This window comes from Dinoponera quadriceps, unplaced genomic scaffold, assembly GCF_001313825.1.
Source record: "Dinoponera quadriceps isolate SergipeBrazil2010 unplaced genomic scaffold, ASM131382v1 scaffold113, whole genome shotgun sequence".
Taxonomy (NCBI): domain Eukaryota; kingdom Metazoa; phylum Arthropoda; class Insecta; order Hymenoptera; family Formicidae; genus Dinoponera; species Dinoponera quadriceps.
In genome coordinates this window covers 2,672,863-2,687,706 of record NW_014554899.1, presented here as the reverse complement: position 1 = coordinate 2,687,706, position 14,844 = coordinate 2,672,863, and the positions used below count along the sequence as shown (strand labels likewise).

General features: G+C 48.4%; 1 protein-coding gene across 17 annotated transcripts in view; it reads left to right on the top strand.

The window, feature by feature from the left end:
• The window catches only part of LOC106742530 (CUGBP Elav-like family member 2), a 575,750-nt gene that overhangs the window by 135,704 nt on the left and 425,202 nt on the right, over nucleotides 1-14,844 (top strand). For 13 of the 17 annotated variants that reach the window (XM_014615564.1, XM_014615562.1, XM_014615563.1 and 10 more), the window contains exon 1: nucleotides 11,232-12,167. The exons of 2 other annotated variants lie outside the window; for them this stretch is intronic. The gene's annotated coding sequence lies outside the window, so the exon portion shown is untranslated. Of the gene's footprint in view, nucleotides 1-4,588; nucleotides 4,788-11,231; nucleotides 12,168-14,844 lie in introns of those variants that run through there. 2 more of the 17 variants (XM_014615560.1, XM_014615557.1) reach the window with 1 other exon arrangement.

Here is a 14,844-nt window from a genome sequence, read left to right as displayed (position 1 = left end):
GGGGGGGGGGGGTTGGGATTCGGCGGCGGAGACGCGGGATGACGTATGTGCTTCTTCGGATAAATATTATTTTCCATCGCGAATGCACGCGCTCGGGTGCGTCGGGAGCGGCTTAAGCGAGTGCGTCTTCGTCGACGATGCGATCCACTACGGTTCACTTAATTTCTCATCTCTCTCTCTCTCCCTCTCTCCTCGTGCCGGCATACCAACGGTGGGTTGCGGGCGCACTACATTACTCTCCCTCGCCGGAGACATGCAGTCGCGATGTAAAACCGATTTACCCTTTCCCCCGGCTCGCCCCTCGACGCGTGTGTAGGTACGTCGTGCGGGAAAAACGCGGTTTGCCGCGACTACCGGGGATTGCGGGGAATCCCGACGCACGTAAGATCTCCCTTGTCGTGAGGATCGGATTATTCCGCTCCGTGATAATCCAACATTGTTCCGACAGTGAGAGCGCGTCGTCCGTCGCAAGTGCGTTTTCGTAATCTTCGTCGCGCGAAGAAGCGCCTCGCGCTTGCGCCGAAGTAGTCGTGCGCGACCGGCAAAACCAATCTCGGAGCTGTACTTGCGGGTTGTAGTAATTTCAGGGGGCGATCGAACATTCACGAGAACCTAACGTGCGATATCCTGTCGCTACTTATTCCCGTGCATTTCATCGGTACGTTCAATGCTAACTGGATTACGCTCGGAATAATTGCAATATTCAGGACTCGAAGCGCATTATGTTGTTTTGGATCCTCCGCGCACGCGACGATAATTCCAAGCGGTATTTTATCGATTATTTCGTTTATTACTTCCGGGAAAGTGGCAAGCCGCCGTTATACCCGGAAAAATCGGAGGGACGGTTGTACGCGTTGTACGCGAATGCGCATGAAAGAGCTTGCGAATCGATTGAAGTATTCACGGAGACGTTGCGCGCGAGGCACGCCTTTTACGGTTCCGGGGTGCAAGAAGGGCGAAAGAGGACACGGGGAGACCGGGGGGGNGGGGGGGGGGGGGATCGCAAGTGCATATGATCGTCTTGGTTTTTCTCGGATATCGCGTTGCAAAAACAGCCGGAAGCGCGCGGGCGTTTTCGATTCATTCCGCAACGCGCGCGCGACTTCGGAAAAGTTGGATGCTCCGTGGCCGACTTTCGCGAGAGCCAGAGACGCGCTCGAGAAAGGGTTGGCGATGCTTAGGCGCACCGGTCGGAGAAAGAGAGAGAGAGAGAGAGAGAGTGAGAGGGAAGTCAGGGGTCGGACAGAATATTCCATCGTGGAAAAACGCGAGCAGAGAGGAAAGGCCGAAGCTCCGGCGCGCTTTTGAGGCGTCGAGGTCGAGCGTCCCATAAAAAATGTTATTAAAATGTGTTTGGAGTTGCCAAGGGGGAAAGACGTTATGAATATTAAGCGGGCTCTAGGAGCGCGTGATGCGCCGCTATCTATATCGATATATGCGCAGGTTCGCAAGCAGCCGCGCATATGCCGCCGCGAGATTGATTCCCCGCAGAAACAAGCGGATTCATTAGAGCGCGTTGAGCGATTTCCCTCCCTTCTCTTCCACCCTCCTTTACGCTCTTTCCGCCTCCCTACCTCTTTCTCCCTCTTTCTCTCTCTCTCTCTCTTGCGCGCGCGCGCGAGAGAGGAGGGTGCTCTCTCTCTCTGAGCGTTTTAAATCCTCATGATAAAAATTATAATCCGTATATTTGTCGAGGTATCTCCTCTCGGCGGTACTTTAATGCATTACCATTTTTCTATCTCCCACGAGCGCGTAACGCCATATTTTTTATGTCCCCACAATTTATTTAAATGCGTCCTATCTAATTATGTTGGATTTGTTAAAGCGTTGAGCGTAATCCCGTCCGCGCTTGCTGTTTATAGAATTGAAGAAAAGGGAAGGAAGGAGGAGAGGAAGAAAGAGGGCAGAAATTCCTCCGATAGGAAGAAACGCGTATTAAGCGTATATTGTTGTTCTTTGAACGCACTTTTGCACCCGTGGCACGTGTAATACAATAATTCTCCCTTCCGCGGAATTTTCTTTAATCTCGCTCCTTTTAATCAAGTTGTTTTTATTACCGTTCGCCCCGGAATCTCCGTCTGAATTTCTTACGGCGAGATAAATCCAGCTAGAATCGCACTTTTTATTTCACCTTCTCTTTTTCGTTTTTAATAACTTTTACCGGTTCGGACGAATCGGTCGGAACAAAGACCAAAAGACTACCAGAAAATCACGGGTGCTGGTCTGCCCACTTGGTATACCCCGGCAACGTTGTGCAACCATGCGCGAGAAAAAACGAAGAGCCCGGGCTTTTCTCTCTCTATCTATCTATCTCTCTCTCTCCTCATCTCTGCGTATATATATCCTTCTTTCTCTCTTTTGCTCGCTAGCAACGGAAAAGGAAGCCTTTTGTTCCTTTGCCATGGGCCACGACCGGGTTAATTAATGCTACGGGATAACCCGAACTTCACTGCCGGTCGAAGTCGTCGCTCCAGAAGCCGGCTAGTACATCGCGAACAGGATGACTTTCTGCATGCGCCAAGTTTCCGCGGAAACTCGAGTAGTAGTCGTTCACCGCACCGGCCGTAACCTGCCGGAACTTGTTAAATGCGAGAGAAAATATCAGAGACGTTATTACGAGAAAAACTATATTCAACGTTCGTTGCCTTTGTCTTTCTGGTATTTTGCTTCTCTTCTGAATATTATGTTGGAAAAAGAACACGGGCGGAAAGGTCGAATCGACAAGCTAAACTCAATGTTAGAGTGCGATAATTAAAATTTTGCGCGTTTACTTGATAATAAATGCCGTCTCTTTTATTAAATCATTGCGTACTCTTCGCATCTTCATCGGGGGAAAACTCTTCCGGATCGCTACGTGTATGGTTCGTGCATCCGAATTTATCGGTTTCTCGATCTGGTCACGTAGACACACGATCCGCACTTTAACTGAGCGCATCGCGCGCTTGTAGAATTAATTTATTAAATTTGCAATAATCGCGATCCCCTATCCTCCCGTACACCGGCAGACAAGTCAACTGTCTGACGGGACGTAAGACAGTACGGTGGAGCGGCTGGTTAATCTGCTTACTCTCGCATTTAACCCATGTTCTACGCTAGCTATTTTAGATGTAATTCCCGACTGACGTAAATGAGATTGCATTATTAACGTAATTGCCGGCGAGCGTTCGAACTGGCGTCGCTTTGCTAAAAAGGGCTCGGGAGCTGGCACAAAGGGCGCTTTCTTACGAACGTCACGACACGACAAAACGACAGGAAACGGAAGTAAAATAAACATTAATAACGAAACGAAGTAATGAAGTGGACGCTAAACGAGAATTCGTAAGCTTTCTGGAGAATCCAATTAGAATGCGAAACACGCCGGCGCCACGGCCGTGTTCGCCGGTTCTGCGGTGTTCCGGCGGACGTTATTGCACGAGTAATAATACACCTACATGACAATACAATTAAAGATTAATACCGCTATAGAGCCACACGCTTACCGCGCAAAATAGTATCTGAGCGTTCCGGGGGTGGTTAGAAGCGGACCGTGAAAAGGAGGCGAGTTTGAGAATTAATATCCGACGGAGCAGGGTTTAAATTATGTTCCGCTCGGACACAATTACGTCTTAATTACGATACAAATAAGATTCGCGGCTACCGAAGTGTTTCGGAATTCTCAGGTCTCGGAAGATTTCTCTCCGGGAATTTAGCACGTGAATATATGATCTCGCTGTGATAAATTTCATTAAAGAAACCGGGAGTCCGAGCCGAAATTTTGGTTCTACATTAACCGTGTTAATTCCACCATTGTGAAAAGTCCCGAAATACATCACTATGTAAATCAATAAGAAAAGAAGAAACGGGGAGAATTTATTTTAGAATTACATATATTTAATATTTGATTACCTCAATATCTCCTACTTGCATTTAATCTCTATTTTCAATTCCGATATATTCATTATTCAAACAACTTATTCTTACATAACTGCAGATAGGATATGTGCGATAAGAGAATATTAAATAATCTAAAAAAATTAATGAAACGAAAAATGTATCTTTTTCGTGATCTCTTGAAGTAAAATTGGAAAATTCCAAAGAAAGATGAAAAAGAAAGGGTTGTAAGCTTCGTCGTTGACTGCTGCTACATCCGGCGTCCTGTGTTTCGTCCTATCGTCAGTTCCTGGTTGTCTTCAAGGCCACACACTCGATGGCCATATAGCGAAGGCACGAATCGATCGGAAACGCAGCGTCAATCAATAATCGTACGTTAATAATAATCTACATCGATCGTAGAATACCACGGGCGAAAATTTCCATTACGTACTGTCCTGATAACTTTGACGACCACCTTGAAGATGCGGAACGTTTGAGAGACGTTGATTTGTTGCAATCTCCCGACCGCCGACGATTGCGTCATCGATCGTCGAGCGACAGCAGTTTGCGAGTGGTGGGGCGAAGACTTTTCCGTCTCGCCGATTGTTTTTGGTTTTTCGCGTATGTTCCGTGACCGAGTCATTACGTATCGAGCCGACGCGCGACGAACATATCGCGACGTACGTGTGCCGGTGCGTTAGTTACAGTCCCGTCGGTCGACTGAAATATTTCGCCGACTCTTGAAACATTTAATCGCGCTCTCGACGGCGTCGCGTTCATTAACACGTATTTCCCCGATCGAACCGAGTCTACGCGAGTGTCGGTGCTACGAGTGAGTGCCCAGTGTTCACGACAGAACAGCCGGCTGGAAGCGGGATGCTGGATCGAAAGGCAGGACGCCGGGATGTGAGCAGCAATACGTCGTATATTTCCAGGTGTGTCAAATAATTTATCACGCAGGAAGTTTCCGGTGTCAACGGACGTTTGGCGAATTTACTGAGAATGAGATACCCGAGTCGAAATTCCGGCCGGTGTTCATAGTCGATTGTTGTCTGACAGTCGTAGCTTCGTGAATTTCGTGGATTATTCAGCAAATTATATCGATTTCGTACTGCAAGAAATATTAATACAAACAGTCGAATGACGATCTATGAATACGAGTATATGATTAATTATATCCTGACCAAAGATCGTGGATCATTTAAAGCTATGAGCATCAGTTGAATGAACATCATAAAATCTATCGTATATCACGCATGCACTAACTTTCTCGTCTAATAATGCTTCTAAGGCCGACAATCTCGTCTCTTATTTACCATTGCTAATTCCTTGTTTTTATTTCTACTTTTCATTGTTATTGTACGGAATCCAAATTTAAATCTCCGTTGGTAAATAGCATTATTGGCCTCTCATCTTTGCCTTTACAGTTTTTCTCAACAGCTCTTTCAAGAGCCTCAAATTTCATCGAGGCTACCAACGTTAAAAAATGATTATGATTCATAAAAGGTTTATCATTTATTTATCCATCAGTCCCCATTATCGATCCATATTAATTATTTAATATTTGCTTATTTCATATATTCTACCTGCAGTTTACAGTTATTGAATTTAAAATATGTTGTGCTATTATAGTAACCTATCACCAGCGACAGCCACGTGTTATTCATAACGTGGTAAATACGTTACAGTAATCAGGTTAGCTACATAATTAATGATCTATATTGATACAAGAATAATTAATACATTGCTCGTTAAAATTTAGAATAAACGTTAAATATGGATAGAAAATTGAGATAATCGAATATTAAATAATTTTTAAAGTGAGTTCTTTGGACTTCATGGTCTAGCATGGAGAAAACAACGGTAAGCACCTCTGTAAACATTAAGGTAGGACAATAGCCTGCACGGTTTTATATCTTGAGATTCTCCATTGGTCCTCCAAGTTCGACGGAATTTGCAGGATTAACGGGGAGTCAGAATTTCGACTCGGGAGAAAACAATTAACGTAAATATAAGAACGTCCGATAATAACAAACGTGTCTGCATTTTATGGAGATAATTATTTTTGCTATCGACTCTCGTGTAAAAAATATTATGATTGTACTTTATATAATGTATGTGTCGCATTATTACTCGATGCGACGTTTTCCATTTGACCTTCTCGGCCGTTTAACGGGTGAAATCTAAACGAGCGATCGATCCATTTTTTTTCTCACCGCAATGAGACCTTTCTGAATTCTCTACTCATTGTGGAGCAAAAACTAAAACTCCCGAGGGCTAATCTCCGCTCCTCGCTGCAAACTTCTAAAAAGTTTCACTCTCGAGGCGGCAACTTCGCCGTCAGCGGCGCACTCTTAGGGGGTTAGAAAGGTGCGCGCACGCGGGGGATGAAGCGCGATCGGCGCCGGATTCCAGCGGAAATTCACAAAAATCGATACTCGGCAGAAAAATATCGCCCCGTTCGGTTACGCATTCGGAACTCTCGTTTCCGCCGGCGCGCGCGGCGTTCATCCGCGAGAGTTTGCCGAATCATAAATAACGCTGTAACTAACGTTATTATTATTTAGTCCCGTATACACGCAACAGTCGGTTTTTCGACTCGGCCTCCGCGGCAATGCGCTCTCGTCCTTTCATAAGCCGTAAATAACGCGAACGGTAACCATCGAGAGTGCTACTTCGCTCAACTTTTACGCTTCGACGCGCCTGCAAATGCTATTCGCGTTAACGCGCCTACACGAAGTACGTTCGAAGAGCGAACAGAGACACGAATGTGCGAGAACCAGTTTCTGAATTTCCGTATCTATTCCCGCCTTGCGCCACCGCGTAGTCCCGTTATTTTTCCTCTCCTTACATATGTGATAAAAGAATGACTGTGTTCGCGCATCCTCGAACTAAAGGATCGGACGATGCTGTTCGCGGAGAAATTTGAAAACTGAGACTTTCTATATCGCACTGCAATATCTGTGCATAGGCCAATTAGTAATATCGATTGATTTTATATCCACAGAGCCGCTTAGTCAATTATTTATTCCACTTCCCGAAGCTCGACATTTGCATTTTTCGAATAGCTTCTCTCCAAAGATAAAAAAGAGAAGGTAGGGTGGTGAGAAGCGCGGTGCGCTATCGTGCAGATTCTGATGGAAACGCGCGCGCGAACTACCGTAGAACCTCGGGAAAATATTGTTTCGATACCGTTGCGCTTTTTGTCAGACCTGCAACATTCACCTGTTGTTTCGCCCTCCTTCTTTTCAATTCTCGTTAACGCGCCCATCAATATATTCATGTTCGCGATGGTTTGCAAACGTTCGCGTTTGCTCTCCGCGAACATGCCGAAGGAAAGTAGAGATATCTTAAATTATTATCATCACGTTTCTCTTTCTCTCTCTTTGACGACGCCGCTCATTGCAAATTTACGCGTATCGGAAACGGTTTACCTTAACTTTCGCGCGGGTCGATTTCACAGTCCGAGATGCTGCAAATGACAAAAGCGGCGACGTCGATGCTTTGCGCAGCTGCCGGTGTCGATATCACGTCACAACTGTGCACGACAAAAATTACAGCGCGCGCTCGCTCGCGCCCAGTCATACGTACTCGGCTCATTTTTCATCGAAACTTTGCACAAGTGCGCGCATTATGTGTACATTTTGCACATTGTATTTAACGGCACACCATCCTTGGTAACAATGCAGAAATTTATCGTTATGAATTCTTGCTCGTAATTTGTGCCTTAATTGGCGCGACCGTTGCGTAAGCAGCGGCCAAGAATTCCCAGCGCCGACCTCGAAGGAAGCGAGAATTCTCGCGATGCCCCGGTCATTATAGAGTCCGGATGCTTATCGACTCGCGAGCGGGAGAGAGACGGTCAGCGAATTGTATGCGAATTAATCGTCACAATCGACATTCCTCGCGCGCGCATCTCGCGATTTCACCGATGTACATGGCAGTACGGTGGCCCGGTCACGTGCCGGATTTAAGAGTCGTTCCTCTTGAAAACACCTCGTATATTCTCGCCGCCGAAGAAAACGACCCTCGCGCACGCTAGGAAAATTCAACGTGGGACGAATGGTAGATTATTTCGATATGACACGGCGATTATTTATCGGCACAATTCTAATGGCCATTATCATTCGTAATTCACCGTTCACGTGTGATAATAATAAGTCATCGGCGGAATTGTAGCCGCCAATAATAATCTAATCGCACTAATGCGGCAGCGGCCGGTCTGCGGATCGATTTACGCGAATTTGCGATATGGCCGATAAGTCCTGTCGCGCACGACCAGTCATAATCGTTTTATGATAGGAATCTTTATCGACGTCACGCCGGCTTAATCGAATTAATCTAAACGAACGGGCCATATGCAGAGCGACGACTGTGACGACGACGATGACGTCGATGATATCGATGAGAAACGAATTTCCACGAATGACAGAATGTTTTTCCTCGTAACCAAGGAAACGCAGAATTTGAGAGCCTTTAGAAATCGAAGCACGGATGTTTTTTATAATACCATTAAATATTAATATTATAATTAATATTAGGGAAGTTGTAAAGCGGAATGTGAGTTTGGTAAGAATTTAACGAAACTTGCCCCCACATACGTATTGAAATATTATCTAATTGTACAACTAGAAAAAGAATAGAGCAGAGAAAGATTGATGGCGATCGATGAAAATTTCGCGAGTTTGCTTGTCGCGCCTTATCCATCTCTCGTAGGTTCCGGAGAGACGGATCGATCGAACGGCGCCTTTCGCAGCCAGCCAAACCGTAAACCAGGCATCAGTCAAGCCCGGCCGCGAGAACCTCAGAACGCCGCGGACCGCCGCGCGTTGCTTTGTGCGCCCAAGGAAACGTCGCCTGTTAACGGCGTTGCCACTCCAAAATTGCGGCAAAGGCGACGCCGGCTGGGTGCAGCGCGCGAGGTCGGCTCGGGGGCGCGCGGATGCATTAAACCGGGCGAACTTGCGACAGTCGTGACAAATGGCCGAGTGCCGGCTATTCGCGGCTGCATACTAACGTCATAATGGAACGCGCGGCCGCCACCAAAAACCGCCTACCACATAATTACGGTTCTTTGTAATATCTCGGTGGCCCATATGACGACGACGACGTCGTTGTTACGCAGGTATCTCTCCGGTAATTCAAGGTTCTCGCGGACGCGCTGCAAAGTCACACCACGGTCGCCGGGAACGTCGCCGTTGCGTCTCGTTTTCTTGCACGATTACCGTCGCACGCGCGCTCTTGTCACAGGTGAAAACGGCAAAGCGGCCGGGACGTTTCTCCGCGACGCGGCACACGACAAGAGTCCGTCCGTTCGCGAGACCCTCGCCTGGGACGGTCACGTGGTTGGGGGGAGGGGGGGTGTCGACGGAACGGATGCGCGGGAGCTCCTTTTGCCGCTGGTTCGGAGTCGTCGTATGTTGTGCCGCGTTTGCTGGCGTCAGCGTTTTTCCTCCGGGCGGTAACGACGACGAATGACGCAGCGCTTAAGCGACGAAAGAGCATGCGGTTTCCATCCCGAAAACGGCGACGTCGCTCTACACCCGGAGCGGCGTCGGCGGGTTTCATTTACTCTGGCTCATTTCTCGTGACCCGCTTGCATCCGCGATGATGGCCGTGAGTTTATCGCTCCCCGCTCTTCCAAGATATACACTTATATATAAAGGAACGTAATACGCCGTAATGCCGTCGTTGCGCCGTCGTGATATTAACGAAAGACTCGTTGTTTATCGGGATCCCTCGAATTCTCCATTCCGTTCCGCGCTAATTAGAGAGGTGCGCTTAATAACCGGAGTCGAAATTTCAGATCTGCTTTCGACTCTAACACCCGTAGGTTCTGATCTCTCGTTCTTCAATGTAAGTTTATGTAATTTATATGGAAACTTTAATCCTACTTAGCGCCTTTAAATGGCGGAAAACGCACAAAATGTCACTTGTTCTAAAGAGGGCATCAGTATGAAATCTCGTAAAACTCACCGGGTTCTCTAAACTTACCCCCCCCTCTCTCTCTCTTTTTATTAAAATGATATATTCATTATTGGTTATTCAAGGAGATAATTTTATATTTAATAGCAACACTTTCTTATATAAATGTCACGTATAAAATAATATTGAATCAATTTTTATTCACAATATTGTTGCTCACGTGATTATTAATAATGAAAAATATGTAGGTATTCCTGTAAGCCAACAAGAACTTGAATAATGATGTTAAGTTAACATCAATAGAAATTCTTTTTACGATCCGTGATAATAACAAGGTCTTTAATAATTATATATAACTTATAACATATTAAAATTTCTATGTTTATTATTTTGATTAATATTTGGCTTAGTTATATTACAAAAAGTAAAGCAGAATGTAGAACTATATATAACTAATTGAATTTATAGACTTTTATTAAAAGTTGTAGGTTAAATAGAATCAAAAGAGATCGCTAGACTTCAGAATATCAAAGTAGGCGTTATGGTGAGTTTTCAGGTCGAAAATAGGATCAAAATTTCAAGTTGACATTTTAAATTCTATATTAAGTCTTCTCCGCTCTTCGAGTGGAGAAAAAAAACTGCAACAACCTTCCCCATTTGTAGCACCAAAGGAGCACGATCGGAAGACTTTTGAACACTTGATGTAGAACCAAGTTGGACTTTTAAACCGGTGTTAAAAATTTCGGCACGGGAACGGACGAAAATCTCGAACGCCAATGAAATATCACGAATTATCGAGATATAAATACCTGAATAAGTAAACGAATAAATAACCCGATAAATAAATCGAGCGGCTCGGTCGATTTATTTCAGAGTGACTTATTTTGAACTCGGCAGAAGGCCGCGCGGGAACGCCGACTGGTCAGCGTGAGTGATTCGAGCTATTCGGATTGCCACATCGGGACTGTACCATTAGAGTCAATCAAGGGAGCCATCAATCGGAAGAAATGTATATCTGTCCACCTCCTGCGCCAGTCGTGCTCTGCCGCGCACGTTTAACAATCGGCAACGAGATACAATGGAGCGAGAGGACGCGGCGCCTCGGGTCAAACGATTGCGCCATCCCTGTTCGTCATCATTACGGACGATGATCCATCGACGCTCTCGTGCCTGCCCGTCATCACGCTGCCGTCGCCGACGTCCGCCCTCGTGGTTGCAGCGACGCCGAATGACGCGCGGCGTCGGTGCGCGCTCACAGGCTCGGCGGACGGGGAGGAGAGGGGTCGAAGTGTGGCAACCCGGTGAGGGTGGTAGAGGCGTCGGTGGCGCCTCTGCGCTCCGGCGGGGCAGCACCGCGGCGTAGGTGGCGGTGGTGGTGGAGGTGGCGGCGGCGGAGGCGGCAAAGCAGGGGCGGACAGGCGCGAGGCGCCGTACCCGCGTCACCTCAGTCGACGTCAAGCCGTCGCGACGACGCGTGCGTATTCTCCCGTAACCGTCGGTGGTGCCACGGAGCCTCGCGGTCGAGACTCGCGTGTACCGCACGCGGCGTGACTTGTCGAGCGTGTGCCCACCTGTTCGCGTCGGCGATCGTGGCGGGTGGTCTCCTCCCTCCCCCCCCCTCTCCGTGAATGCGTTCACGCAATTAGTGCTCCGCTCCCTCCACCACGACCTCCGTCGTCCCGTCTTCGTCGGCAGCGGGCGCGAGCAGAGTTGACAGTGCCATCGGTCTGAGATCGCGCGCGCGGACAGCAGTCCTGGTGTGATTTCGCGAGAGGATAATTCGCGTGTATCGTGGAAGTGGAGTCTCGTGCGGGAGAACGCGTCCGAGTGCGAAAGGATCGGCGAAGGGTACGGACGGAGGAGGGGACGGTCGTTATTGACGTTGCTGCTCTCGGAGTGCGGTATCGGTTTCTGATCGAGATCACGGATCCCTGCGGAGGAACCGCGGCACTCCGCGGTGCAGGACGAGGGGTGTTTCTCGGTGCGATCGTGTTGACCGCCGACGGGCGAAAGGATGATTAAAGGATCGCCGGGACATACCTATTGACTCGTATCGGCCTGTTTGCGCGCTGATCAGCCCGCCGTGGAGGACACGACGGCGCTCCTCCGATAATCCCGACCGGTAATCGAGCAACGTCGATTGATCCGCGGGGGAATCATCGTGGAGGCTCCGGGATAACTGGGATTCCCCGTCCGTACGTGATCTCGTCACGATGATTCGTAACGCGCCCATGTGCCGTTGATAGGTCGACCGGTGTCTGTGCGTGTGTGTGTGTGAGAGGACGGTACTTCTTGGGGAGCGACTCCGCGAAGAAGGCGCCGACACACCGTCGTCGACCAGGGCTCGTTGATTACCAGTGCAAATCGGCCCTTTAAATGATGACTGTCGGGTAGGTAGAGACCACTTGCGAGGCCCTATCACGCGCGCATATCGCTTTTGCGGGGTCACGGTTGAACGTGTGTTGAAGTCGTCCGATAGGCCGACAGACTCCGCGCGAGGGCTGCCGGACAGCTGTTTGCTGACGCACCACGCCGGAAGTGCGCGCGAGTTTTCCAGTTATTCCGCGTGTACGCGTGCCCTCACCGTTCTGCGCACCGTTCTGTTAATGACGCGCCGGCTTTTACGTCACGCATTCCCTGCAGCCGCTCGCGTGTCGCGTCACACGTGACATTTAACAGCGTTTAACTCACTATGGCCTAATGTGACTTCAAAGTGGCGTGCTGCCTCGTGCCTCCGTCCGGCGTGCGCGCGTAAATTTACACATTTCTAATTTCGCGACGCGCTGCGAGAACCCCCGCGACCCGTTTTCCGGAAACGACCCTCGGAACAGGAGAGAGAGAAAGAAAGAGAGAGACCGGAACGTCATCGGGTATTGCTTGGTATTGCCCTTCCGGTCTCGATATTGGAGAGAGCGGCCTCCTCTCTTTTTCGCGAGCGAACTATTACCGTTCCGTCTCGCAGCCGATCCAGTCGTCGCCAAACTCGACTCGTCCCTCGCGATACGTCGGCGCCTCGTCGCGCTCCGAGCCTCGCCTGCTGGAAAATCACGAGAGCCGCGTGGCGCCGGCGTTTCGCGTCGGGGGAAAGTCTGTACGTACGCACGCGGTGAACGAGGAAGTGCATAGGTTCTCTCTCTCTCTCTCTCTCCCTCTCTCTCTCGCCAATGGGGAAATCGTCGGTCATTGGCGGAACGAGGGTCTCCTTAAGCAACGCTTCAACGTACGCATCAGCACGCGCGCGCTCGTGTCCCCCTTCCCCGCGAAACGTGCTCGGTCTTAGCCGGGAATATCGGCTTCAATCGAGCGATTATCTGGCGAGTCGTTCTCTTATCGATTATTAGCATACGGCGTCCTTGAGCCCGCGAAGCGTGTGGCAGCGTTCGGCTCTGTGTGTCGTCGCTTCTGCCCACCGCGTCCCGGAACGGTCGTTACACGTTCGCAACGGCTCCGTCCTGTCGGTGCCACTTGTACGTTCTTTTGTTCTTTTACATAATATCTATCAATAGCGGATGTCTCTCCAGTAATTGTTCGTTCGCACAGACGTCGCCGCAGCTCGGCATTTTCGCTTGATACCGAGCGACGAGAGGGACCCGTTTCTCTCTCTCTCTCTCTCTCTCTCTCTCGCACTCGTACTCACTTCGGATATACTCTGGCTGTGTGTCACTCCAAGTGGTATCGATTGCGTCGTTGGATCGTTCGCCTCGTTATACGCTACATTAGACTTGGTCACGCGCGTTACACGTTAACAACGTTAGGATTATGAATGCGTCGCATTCATGAATCGAGCACGCGAGCATCGCGGCTGGCGCGCGCGCGTCTATGATCCGTTTGTTGCGAAACCGGCGCAATTTACATATCGGTAATCTAGCGCGGCCGCGCGTTTTCCATGGATATTAGATCCGAGCTTGCTGTAGTTTGATCGACACACTCCGGCCCGCGCTCCGCAATTGTGTCCCCGTGCAAAGACCAGCGGGATCCGGCGCAGGGCCTCCGTTTTAATTTCGGCCGAAACCGACGTTTGTGAGAACGGCAGTTTCAACAAACTGAATATATTTCGTGTGTTTCGGCCCGGTGTTCTCGCTCGTTTCCGCGCATTTAGCTCGCAGCGCTCGGGTGAAATAAGCGTGACGCTCGCGTAACGCGGCGCAATACGCCGATGAAACGCGATGATTGTTCGCGTTTTCGAGTTTAATTATTATTACAGCGGATTACGTTATAAAACACGGATTTTACGGCGCGCGCCGCACCACTCTCGATTTCCTCGCGGAAATCGCCCGGCCAATCCCGAGTCGAAATTTTTACATTAAGGCCCGTGTTCTGAACTCTCTTTTGTTGAAAATGGATTAGAAACCATCATCTGATTGGCGGAGCAGCCACATTTAAAGCGCTTTTATTGATAAAAAGAGAGAGTTCCGAATACGAACTTAAGTCTTCAGGTGGAGAAAATGGAAATAACTTGTTATTTGTAGCGTCAAAGGAGCACAACAGACGATCTTTGGAAACTCGATGTAGAATTAAAATTTGCACACGTGGTTGCCCTTGGTATACCGCAGCTTTCAATCGCTGACGCTGTCTGAACATGCCGAATTGCGAGAGAGATGACTGTTCGATTGCTTACATAAGCTTAGCTGAAGCTATCGGCGCGTGTTCCGACATCTTTTTCACAAGAAGAGCAAATTGACCACGTGCGACCAAAGGGCGAGTCTGCGGCGATCTTTACGTACATTGAAGAAACAAGAATTAGCCTGAAATTAATGACGGATGTTCTCATATGTATAAGCAAAAATATTATAATCTTAAGGGATTTTCAGTCCCGACTCGAGTATTATTCGTAAGTATAACTCGTACTTAATTAAAAGCAAGAAATCCTCTACGAATATTATAACATTCTTGCCTATATATGTAAGAATATCTATCATTGATTTAAGATTACTTTTTCTCTGCATAATCGGCTGCATAATCCATGGAACTTTTATGAACAATATCGGATAGGGAACAGCGTAGACAGTAGAGAACGGACTCGGTACAACTTAACGTCCACGAGCTCCCGACGGGTCGTCACACGTA